Genomic DNA, 11,523 nt, shown 5'->3' with positions numbered 1-11,523 from the left:
ATCATTCAAATAGGACACAGCAGAGAGTGGCTGTCAATAAAAGAGCAATTTGTCTTTTAAACAGAAAACACATAACATCTCCTTTGCTGTCATAGCTATTGATTGCAGCCTGAAGGGTTTGCCCCTCTTTTTAAGAGTCTTAAGATCATTGCTTCATATTATTAGCAAGGTTAAATTCCACTCAATTCCTTTTGCATAAGTCAAACCAATACACAAGAGTGAAAGCTAAATTTTTTACTTCTTGATGTCACATTTCATAGTTATTAAGAAATTATACATATAGAGAAATTTGAGTTATCTTTGTATGTTATTGCAATGGGTTTTTTTGTTTGTTTGTTTATTTACAAAGTTAGTTTTAAATTACAAACTCAATTTTAAAAGGGCCATTTTGGTATTGGCATATATTTTAAGAAAAAGCATAAGAGCTTCTGATTTGTGAGTCAGTCAGACATAATAAGTGAGGTAATGCTGTGATCATGAACAATCTCTAGAACTTAGGGACTTAAAGTAGCAAAGGCTTATTTCTTGCTCACATAGCATGTCCATCCTAAGCTACCTGGGAGCTTCCTTCATGTCCTTCTTATTCCATGACCAAGGACAATGTAATCATCTGAAACATTTCAAGTTGCAGGTCAGAGAAAAATAAAATGTAATAGAGAGAAACTGGTTCTTAAGGCTTTCTTCTGGTAGTGATACATAACACTCCTGCTCACATCTTCATGGGCCAAAGAGTCACATGGCTATGCCAAAATTCAGGTGCATACAAAATGTTTAATTCTGCCATGTGCTCAGGAGAAGAACCAAAATATTTGTTTTAGTAGTCCTAAAGTCTACCACAGAAATCATATACACATTTTCGTATATTTTAAGAATGTATATTTTTGGAGAATTTTGTGATTTAGAAAATTATTTCTAGGTTCTTTATATTATCTCAATTTATGGCAGAAATATTTAGAATTTATCTAAAGAAGTCTAAATGCACATGGAGTGTAATAAACGTTTTTGACAAGGTAGCATCTGTGTAATATCCTGACAACCAGACCTTCCAATCTGGATGTCATTACCTTGTTATAGTTAATCTTCTTTTGACCACAATACTAATTCTTGAAGGAAAACTTTAACTTGGAACTTTAATGACCACAAATAATTAATTGAGAGTCATTAAACGTAGAGTATACTATGGAAACCATGCATAGTTTCTTGAATTAATTTGATATAATCCTCAAATAATAACACAAGACTAGTCTTGTTTAAAACTTCAAATCTTATAAATTCCAAATTGTAAGTTCAAAATCCTCTCCTGACTGCAAATATTTCAGCGCTGTTACATAACTGTTCTCTGGGTATTATTGTATTATACAGTTGTTAAATTAAGTTTAGCTTAAAGCTCCCTCCTTGCATATTTTAAGTTTAGCATAAAGGCTTCTCACTAGGTAGTGAACCACAAACTAACTGGACGTGTAAACAGACTGCAATCTACTCTTGTGCCAATCAGTGAAGTTCAGCCAATCAAGGATCGACAGCTGTTCAAACCATGTTCAAATATGGCAAATAAACACTGAACTATAACTGACCCAGCTGTCTCTATACCTCAGTTCTGCCTCAGTTCTGTCTTCTGTATATCACTTTCTTTTTTCTGTTTGTAAATCTTCCTCCACACAGCTGACCAAGCTGGAATCTCTGAATCTGCTGTGATTCTGGGGCCTGCCCAATTCACAAATCATTCTTTACTCAATTAAACTCTGTTGGATTTAATTTGTCTAGAGATTTTCTTTTAACATAATTTCCTAAAATTGATGCTGTTTTCCTATTGAAAAAAGTTTTAAGTCTAGTTCAATGGTTCTTGAATTTGTTTGAACATTAGAATATCCAAAGAAACTTACTAAAGCGTTTTTATGGGTTTGTAGCTCAGGAAATGCCAAATGAGAGGATTTGGGAAGAAGCCTGAAATGTATGTTACTCTGGAGATGATAACAAAATAATATCTTCCACTAAATATGTCAAATATTTTTGTAGATATAATGTACTAATTATTGGGTGGTCACTCTTGTAAACAGAGAAAATGAAGTTCAGTCAGGTGGCAAGCATGGAGATTAGGAAAGTCAGAGTGAGACAGAAGTTATCCTTTGTTTTTACTAATAGTGTGATTTTGGACAAATTAGAGTTTTTTCCTTAAAGGTACATGACAGAAGTAAATAATATATGTAATATATTTCTTGGCACACAGACTTTAAACAATATTGGCTTATATTGTGATTGTTCTTTTGGTTTAGTATTGTTTTTGCAACTTTTGCTCCTGAGATTATCTTAATTGAACTTTATGTAAGTTTGACATTAAATTTAAGTTTCATAAATAGTAAAAGAAAGATGTCAGAATTATGAGTTCTTTTTCTTTTCTTTTTAAAAAATGTTCCAGGATACAAGAACCCTTTGGCTTCGGGGTTAATGCTAATTAAAATGAACTTTTTGGAAAGTCATTTTTCAGGTTATTTTGACATTATATTTCAAAATAGTTTGAGAATTTTAGGGAGAAAATCTTCTAATATTGCTCCGTTAAAAACATTTTCTATTTAATGTTTACAATTATGGTTTTTTTCTGCTTTGTTTTGTTTTGTTGTTTTGAGGTGGAGTCTCTCTGTCGTCTAGGCTGAAGTTTAGTGGTGCAATCTCGAGTCACTGCAACCTCTGCCTCCTGGGTTCAAGTGATTCTCCTGCTTCAACCTCTCGAGTAGCTGGGATTAGGGCACAGACCACCATGCCCAGCTAATTTTTGTGTGTCTACTTTTAGTAGAGACGGGGTTTTGCCATGCTGGTCAAGCTGGTCTCGAACTCGTGACCTCAGGTGATCCACCAGTGTGGGTCTCCCAAAGTGCTGAGATTACAGGCATGAGCCACAGCGCCTGGCCAAAGGTGGCATTTTAAAAATCTTTTTTATTGTACATGGTACATTTTAAAAATCTTTTTTATCGTACATGGTATAAAACATGATTTTTTAATATACATATACTTAATGTAATGATTATTGTAGTAAAGCAAACTAACATTTTCATTCCTTATATGGTTACCATTTTGTATGCTCATAGTAAAATAACCTAAAATCTACTGTCTTAGCAAATTTTCAGTATATATTACAGTATCATTAATGACAGTAATCATTCTGCACATTAGCCTTTTTCGTCCTGTATAACTCCAACTTTGTAACTGTAGGGGGGAAGATAATTTCCTTTCCTTCCTTCTGAAGGATTGATAATTTGAGTCTATAAAACAAACTGATAATAGATTAGCAGGAAAAAACACACAAATTTATTATGTGCACAAGAGTCGTGCAAAATATGAAAATTTAATGAAAGTGCCAGATGGCTCAAGTTTTTATACTATCCTTAGGTCACAGAAAGAATGGGGCTTGAAGCACTGAAGGACAGTTTATGGAGCAGAGGGAGAAGGAAAGGCATGGAGCAAAGATGGTCTTGTTACACAGATGAAACTTCACAGGTAGCAGCTCTCAAAAAGTATGTGGTTGCCTATGATACATTTTCACTGTCAGACCCTTAGTCTCCTTTTCCTGTGAGATAATTATTCCAAGACCTAAGGAGCGCGCTGATCCAAGTGCGTGCTGATTGGTCCATGGGTGACCATGGCTGGGCCCAGACAAAGCACCATAATTTCTCACTCCAGGTCACAGATTTCACCCAGAACTAGCAGTCATAAAAGGCCTGTTTGCCCCTGCTGTTTATTTCACTTTACTCATATAGATTTCCTCTGCAGATGCAAATCTCCTCCACAAAAAGACAAGCTTTCAGCTATTCTTGTGTTTGCAACCCCTTTGAATAGCCATCTTGAAATATGCTAAGACATATACTTTGGGGCAAAATATTTTGTATTTTGTTCATAGTTGTGCATTTTTTAATGTTAAGATAATTTATGCATTCCCTTATGGAGTTTATAAATGGGATGAGACAGTTGTAGAAGCTTGATGGTGTTTTATCAAATGTATTAAAAATTTACATGATTTAAAAAATATCTCTTGATAGATGGGGGAGAACAAATAAGTCTTTTTTTTTGTCATTAGAAATGACATTCTTTAGGCTGGGCATGATGACTCACTCCTGTAAATCCAGCATTTTGGGAGGTCAAGGTGGGGAGATCACTTGTGCCTAGGAATTCAAGACCAGCCTGGGCAAAATGGCAAAACCTTGTCTCTACAAAAAAAAATACAAAAATAGCCAGGTGTGGTGGTGTGCACCTGTAGTTCCAGCTACTCAGGAGACTGAGGTGGGAGAATCATCTGAGTCTGGGAAGTTGAGGCTGCAGTGAGCCATGGTTGTGCCACTGCCATCCAGCCTGAGTGTCAGAGTCAGACCTTATCATAACATAACATAACATAACATACATAACATAACATAACAACATAACATAACATAACATAACATAACATAACATAACATAATGTTATTTAAGCTTCTTCAGACACTTATTTTACAGCTCAAGAAATGGAGGCCTAGGGCATTTAAGCCACTTGCCTAAACAAGAAAAGGTAAAAAAAATGGAAGGTAATGAGAGCATAATGTCTAAGTCACTGAAAATCAGGCATTTTTCTCAAATACTGATAGATTAGCTATAAAAGAAACCAAAATATTTCACCCCAAATATTGTCATGAGATCCTTGAAGTATTGCTTTGCCAGCCCAAAACCTCTGACCCTTGGCATCTTCTGCATGAGTATTGCTCGCACCCATTGGACTTGTTCCGCCCACTCGGCCTGGCAGGCTGTGGTTGGCTTGTGCTACTGGCTTGGATCCCATGCCTCCCGATGGCAAGCCAGGCACAGAGCAGTGAGGGGTGTGTGCGCAAGCGCAGGGTCCAGCCACTGTGCAAAGCCAGGTGTGCCAGCTGCAACAGGGTGGGCAGTTCCAGGCACCTGCACAGCTGCTGACAGAGGCTGCAACTGGACAGATGTACTACAGGAGACTTCCGTTGTGGGTACCCATGTCTGGATGAGGGGAATGTGGTGGTGCCTGGAAGCTTGGAGATGCCAGGAACCACAGAGCCCCAAAGAGGGTATCACAGCCCTGTATTGGGGAGCCCCTAGGTCTGGGTTCCCTGAAGGGCAGCAGCTCTTCTCACCTTCTCATTGCCCACAGTGTGTTGGGCCAGGGGGTGGAGGGCAAAGTTTCAGCCCTGTTTGTGTTATAGCCCTTTCAGTTGTGCCATTCAGCAAGTCCTATGTTCTTGTCCCGCATCCAGGAAGAATGAGGTACGCAGACAAACTGGAGGGTAAGGTGGAGAGAAGCTTCACTGAGCGACAAAACAGCTCTCAGGAGACCCAAAATAGGTACCACAGGCAGGTCATCCTAACGAGTATCCAGCTGTCAGCAGAGGAGACTGACAGTGGGTAGCTCCTTTCTGTAGACAGATTGTCCTGATGAGTCAAGGAGACCCTACATGGGTAGCTCCTCCCTGCTGCTGGTAGTCCTGGTGAGTCAAAGAGACCTTAAGTGGGTAGTTCCTTCCCGCATCTAGTGGTCCTGACGTCTTTCTGAGTCTGACTCAGTCTGTGCTTTTTATGGGCTCAGAAGGGAGAAAGTGCATGCTGATTGGTCCATGGGTGGCCATGGGTGGGCCCAGAAAAAGCACCATAATTTCTCACTCCAGGTCACAGATTTCACCCAGAACTAGCAGTCCAGCCCACAGGCTTCAGGCTGGCCCTGGCTTGAAGGTGGGGTTTCACCAGGGACCCGCTCCTTTCCACCCAGGAACCTGTCTGCCTCCAGCTGTAAACATGCCATCCATAGCACCCAGGCTGTTTGCACCAAGGGGCACCTGCAGCCCCATGCAGAGCTGCCCTTAGTTCCCCCAGGCCTCCCTCCCGCACTTGTCAGTTCCCAAAGTCCTGTGGGGACCCAGGTGCAAGGGCGGCTGCTGTGTCAGCACTGCCCTGAGCATGCACACACCCAGCTGGTTTGCAACAGTGCTCAGACTTGACCACAACTTTGCTCCAAAATCAAAGTGGGCACTGGGAGCAGGGAGAGGCCAGGGAGTGGGAGCAGGCACTTTTGAGCCTGCAGGGGCTGGGGGTCTTCCTGGCACCCCAGAAAACACAGGGATGCCTCTAGAGACATGGCTGGGTGGTTGTAGCTGGCATGGGAGCACGGGGCTCCTGCCCTGCCAACTTGGTAGGGGGCAGGGCTCCTGCCTGTTCCTGGCTCCCTGTGGTCCCAGAGCACACAACCCAGCCACAGCTCACCAGCTGCAGCCAGCCTCTTCACAGCAGCTCCTCCAGATAGGCTGCTGCTGCCATCAGTATGGCTGAACTAAACAAGCAACTTCAGGTTTCTCTGATTACTTCCCCCTCTCTTAACCCTTTATCTCAAAGCACAGAATGAGGCTGTTCTCTTAAGTTCCCTTTTCTATCTGGAAATCCCCCAAAACAAACACAATTGCCTTCCTTGTCCTCTCTGAAATTTCATTATCTATCTGAGAAAGAAGACTGAGGAATACAACCACACCTGGATGGACCTTTTACAAGATACTGCCTGCCTCTCAGACTCATTCAAATTTCAAAGAGAATCATTTACAAATTAATTTCTGTACCCTGGGCCTACTCATTGTCCCTAACAATCATTCACTGCCCCTCAAATAATTGTCTACATTCACCATCTTCCATCCCCTATTAAGAAGGGTATATAAGCTTTTATACTCCATTTGCTTATTGGGTAATAATCATTATCTTATCCTGTGATTCTCCCCATGCAATGCACATTCAAATAAATTTTGTATGCCTTTTCTCCTATTAATTTGCCTTTTGTCAACTGGTTTTCAGCAAAACTGCAGAGAGGACATGGATATTTTTCTTTGGCTGCTACCACTAATTTGCTAAAATTCATTTTATCAGGAAGAATCTTAATATATGCAAGTGAACTCTTATCAATAATTATAGTTTTTCACTAGTCCAAATATGATTGTTTACTATATAATATAGCTGCAATAGCATACTCATCTGAAATAAAATCTTTAACATGTTGAAATAGAATAGAACAATACTATAAAGTAAAATAATTTAATTTTCGTTAAGTGCAAGAGCTTGAGGAAAACAGGCTTAATTGGAAATTATGGAAATTTTCTAAGATTTTGAAGAGATTGGGTGGTGAAAGATGCTGGCTTTCCTTTTATCTGTCACTTCAAAATATATAGCTTTCTAGTACCTATCCACAGATGCAGTACTATATCTAACACTAAGAAGCCACAATTAAAGTCACAAAATGAACCAAAAGACGCTAGAGATAGACTGAGAGAGAAAGCTGAAATAGGGCAGAGAGAGGGAGGAAAACAGAGGCAGGAGATTGATTTCCTGATGAAGTTGATGAGAGTTAGGAAACAGCAGGCAAGCCTTAAAGTAGGTGTATGTCTGTGTGAGAAGTGCTGATGAAAAAAGCCAAACTTTGTAAAATATTTAAAGAGGCTTATTCCGAGCCGAATGTGAGTGACCATGGACCGAGGTAGTCTCAACTCCTGACACCATGTGCCCAAAGTGGTTGGGTTACAGCTTGGTTTTATACATTTTAGAGAGATGCAATTCACCAGTCAATACACGTGAGGTGTATATTGGTTCAGTCCAGAAAGGTGGGACAACTCGAAGCACAGGTGCTGAGGTGCTTACAGGTCATAAGTAGATTCAAAGATTTCCTGACCTGCAATGGGTTTAGAGTTAAATTATTACCTAAAGACCTGTACTCAATAGAAGGGAGGGTCTGTCAAAAGATTAGGTATTGTGGAGATCAAGGTTCTTATTACATAAATGAAGTCTCATAGAGGACCAACCTTAGAGACAATAGATGGTCTATTTAGACCTTTAAAAGGTGTCATACTCTCAATTAATCTCTTCACAGTTGGGAGGGCCTGGAAAGGAAGAGATCTATTTATGTTAATATAGATTCTTTACAGATGCATATTTCTCTCCACAGAAGACAGTTTTGTAGGACCATTTGAAAATATGACAAATAAGCATATTTTGAGGTAAAATATTTTGATTTCCTTCTTTATCTGTCATGTGATGTTAGACTAGAGTCAGGCTGGAATATGATATCGTATTGATACAAAGAGTCTGTTTTGACAGTCTTAAGACCTCTGTTTTAATGTTAATGCTGATCAGTTGCACCTGAACTCCAAAAGGAAGCGAGTAGAATGAAGCATGTCTGACCCTCTCTTTTCTGTCATGGCCTGACCTACCTTTTCAGGTTTCCTTGGGTTTGCTTGTCTCAGAGTGAGATCCATTTAGTCAGCTGAGAGGCTTAAAATCTTATTTTTGATTTACAGAAATATTTCCAGAGACAGATCAATTAGTCATGAAAGATCAAAAGGGAGTTTATGAATAAGTAATTCAAAATAAAAGCTGTTGGAATTTTAAACTATTTTGAGCCTTAAAGGAATGGGATTATGGGACCTTAGTCATGTGACAAGCAGCTGTAACATAGGCAGCTGTAACCTTTGTTCCTCTGATTATAGATTAGTCTTTTGTTTATCTACATTGTTTTGCAAAATGTTGTAAAAGACCAAAGGGTGCCAGAGAAGACCCCCTTCCCTTTTCACTGTTGTTTTTCATTATAGATTAACTTCCTTTTGTTTGTTTTATACAAAGGCTTCAAAGCTATCACGTCATATTTTCTGTGATGGAATGTTAAATATATTCTTAAATTGGAAAAGGAAAAGAAAACAACTGTAACTAATCAAATTGCTGTAACTCATAAACCAGCCTTTTGTGAAAATGTTGTAATCTTGTCATTTCTTTGTTTTCTGCCGATATAAGCAAGACTGTAACTTGTCAGCTTCGGAGCATTTACCTTGTTTCTTTGGAGTCTGCCTTAGTCAAATGGCTATTCTCAGCTTTGCAATTGAATAAACTCTTTTAAACTGGATTCTGATTATTTTTATTATTTCAGGCTGAAAGGAAGAAGAAAAAGTATCAGGCTAGATGAATTCCTATCCAAACTGACTAACAAGAAACAATATCTGGGTATTGAAAGAGTGCAGCTGGAGAAAGATATGGATGGCTGTGAGTTGTGTGTGTATCTGGAGTTTTCCAGGGCAGGAGTTTATTTCTCAATGAACATATGTACAGGGGTTTAATGGTTCTGGTCTGTCTTTTAGAATATAACTGATTAGTTATTTATTTTGTCCTAGAAATATCTACATATGTTTTCATCTTGGAAGAGACCTAAAATATTTTTAGTGATAAACAAATATTTTTACTGCTAAAAGTACAAAAATCATACATGCTGACTTTCCTAAGGTCACAAAATCTTTGGCTATAGAACTGGGAATGCCCACCAGGTTTCCTAACACACATCCAGAACACTCCTTTCATTCTGCTTTTCATAATATTGCTAGTCTTTAAAACATTTTTTTTAGAAGTAGAAAAAAGTATGGAATATTGAAACAAATACTGAATGCGTAAGGTGCTATGAAATATGAGAAATGCATTATGAAAATAACTATTTTATTCATTTATTTACTTTTTGTTCATGTTTTTTCACTTTTTCATCTTTTGTTTTAGAATCAGGAGTTAGATGTGCAGGTTTGTTACAAAGATATATTGTGTGACTCTGAGATTTGAAGTGTGACTGAATCTGTCACCCAGATAGTGAACATAGTAACCAAAAGTTAGTTTTTCAACCTTTGCTTCCCTACCTTCCTTCTCATCTTGTATTCCCCAGTGTCTATTATTCCTATCTTTATGTCTACATGTATCCAGTGTTTGTAACTCCCACTTGTAAGTGAGAATACGTGGTATTTGGTTTTCTGTTCCTGAATTAATTCACTTAGTATTATGGCTTCTAGCTGCATCCATGTTGCTGCAAAGGACATGATTTTGTTCTTTTTTTATGGCTGCAAACTTATTTCAATTATAATTTTATTATCTGTGGAATAGGTACCCTAATACTCATATATGAGTATGAGTATTTGGAGAAATTAAGGAGGTAAAGGATTTATATCAGATGCTAGAAAACAAAAATAGCTCAGAGCAGTTCTGAGTTATGTCAGGCATGAAAAAATTGTCAGGTCCAGAAATACATGAGAGTGGGACTTTACTTACAGCCCTCCGTCCCCATATCCTCACACATGCATGGATAATGAGCTGCCTCACTCTTATCTTTGTGTTCCTGGAATTTGTAAATTCTTGGTAAACAATTTAGGAACTGTATCTTATTTTCCTTTAAAAATCTACTTTATTTATTTATTATTTATTATTATTATTTATATATATATATTTATTTGAGACAGGGACTTGCCCTGTAATCCAGGCTGGAGTGCAGCAGCACAATCACAGCTCACGGCAGCTTCAGCTTTTTGGGCTCAAGCCATTCTCCAACCTTATCCTCCTGAGTAGCTGAGACAACAGATGCACAACCACACATGGGTAATTTTTTTTTTTTTTTTTTTTTTTGTAGAGATGGGGTCTCCCTGTGTTGCCTGGGCTGGTCTTAAACTCCTGGGCTCAAGAAATCCTCCTGGGCCTCTGAAAGTGCTGAGATTGCAGGTGTGAGCCACTGCATGCAGCTTTAAAACCTGCTTGTCACTGTTGTTAATCAGAGTGTGTATTCAAGGCTACTTAAATTTATGCTCCCAGGTTGCAATTCTCAGGTTTGACCCAAATAAACTCTCTGCTTATATTGATCTTGCCTCAGCTTCTTCCTTTTAGTTGGTACGATATTTAACATTGTGTCTGGCATATTGTAAATACTTAATAAATGGTAGCTGTTGTTAAATTTTTGTGTTTCCTCTGTGTCTGAATTGCTGTTTGATTGCTTATTGTAGCAGCTCAAAGAACAAAAGCATTCATCCTTCTTGGATTTGCATTCTGCAGTGTAAGCAGGTGGTAAATATGTGCCTTCAGGCATCCCCCTTGGGTACATAATCCTTTATTCCTGGCCTGAGTTCAGTTCCATAGATTTTATCTCCCAGAGATATTTGAAGAGATAAATATATAACAACAAAGAAATAAAGAAGAGCTTCTTCCATAGACGAGTTTAGAACTGCATTTGGAGAACAGTGACAACTATCCAGTATTCCCTTGAGCTAACTGATTTAGAAAAGACATTAAAAGGAAAATAAATGAAATTGATAAATTTCAGTAATGATTTCTAGAAATTCCTCTACATCATAGACCACTAGTTGGCAAATGCCTCTGTTAGAGAGAATGGAGGAAGACATTGTGATACAGAAACTTGTAGCTGTCCCCTCGAAATTCACTCTTTCCTTAATAATAGAAATAGGAGAATATTGTCTGACTTTCCTTATAGTTGATGATGGCCATTTGACACCATTCTTTCCAGTAAGATATATGTGAAAATTATGCTGCTCTAGGGGCAGGAAAATAATAATTTTGTACAGGAGCTGTGGCGCATGCCTGTATTCCCAACACTTTGAGAGGTCAGGGTGGAAGGATCATTTGAGCAAGAAGAATAAGCCTGGGCAACATGGCGAGACCCTGTTTATACCAAAATTTAAAAAAAGTAACCAGATGTGG

Source organism: Trachypithecus francoisi, unplaced genomic scaffold, assembly GCF_009764315.1.
Source record: "Trachypithecus francoisi isolate TF-2019V2 unplaced genomic scaffold, Tfra_2.0 Contig00586, whole genome shotgun sequence".
NCBI classification, from domain to species: domain Eukaryota; kingdom Metazoa; phylum Chordata; class Mammalia; order Primates; family Cercopithecidae; genus Trachypithecus; species Trachypithecus francoisi.
The sequence above is the reverse complement of the archived record's forward strand: the minus strand, read 5'-3'. Positions refer to the sequence as shown.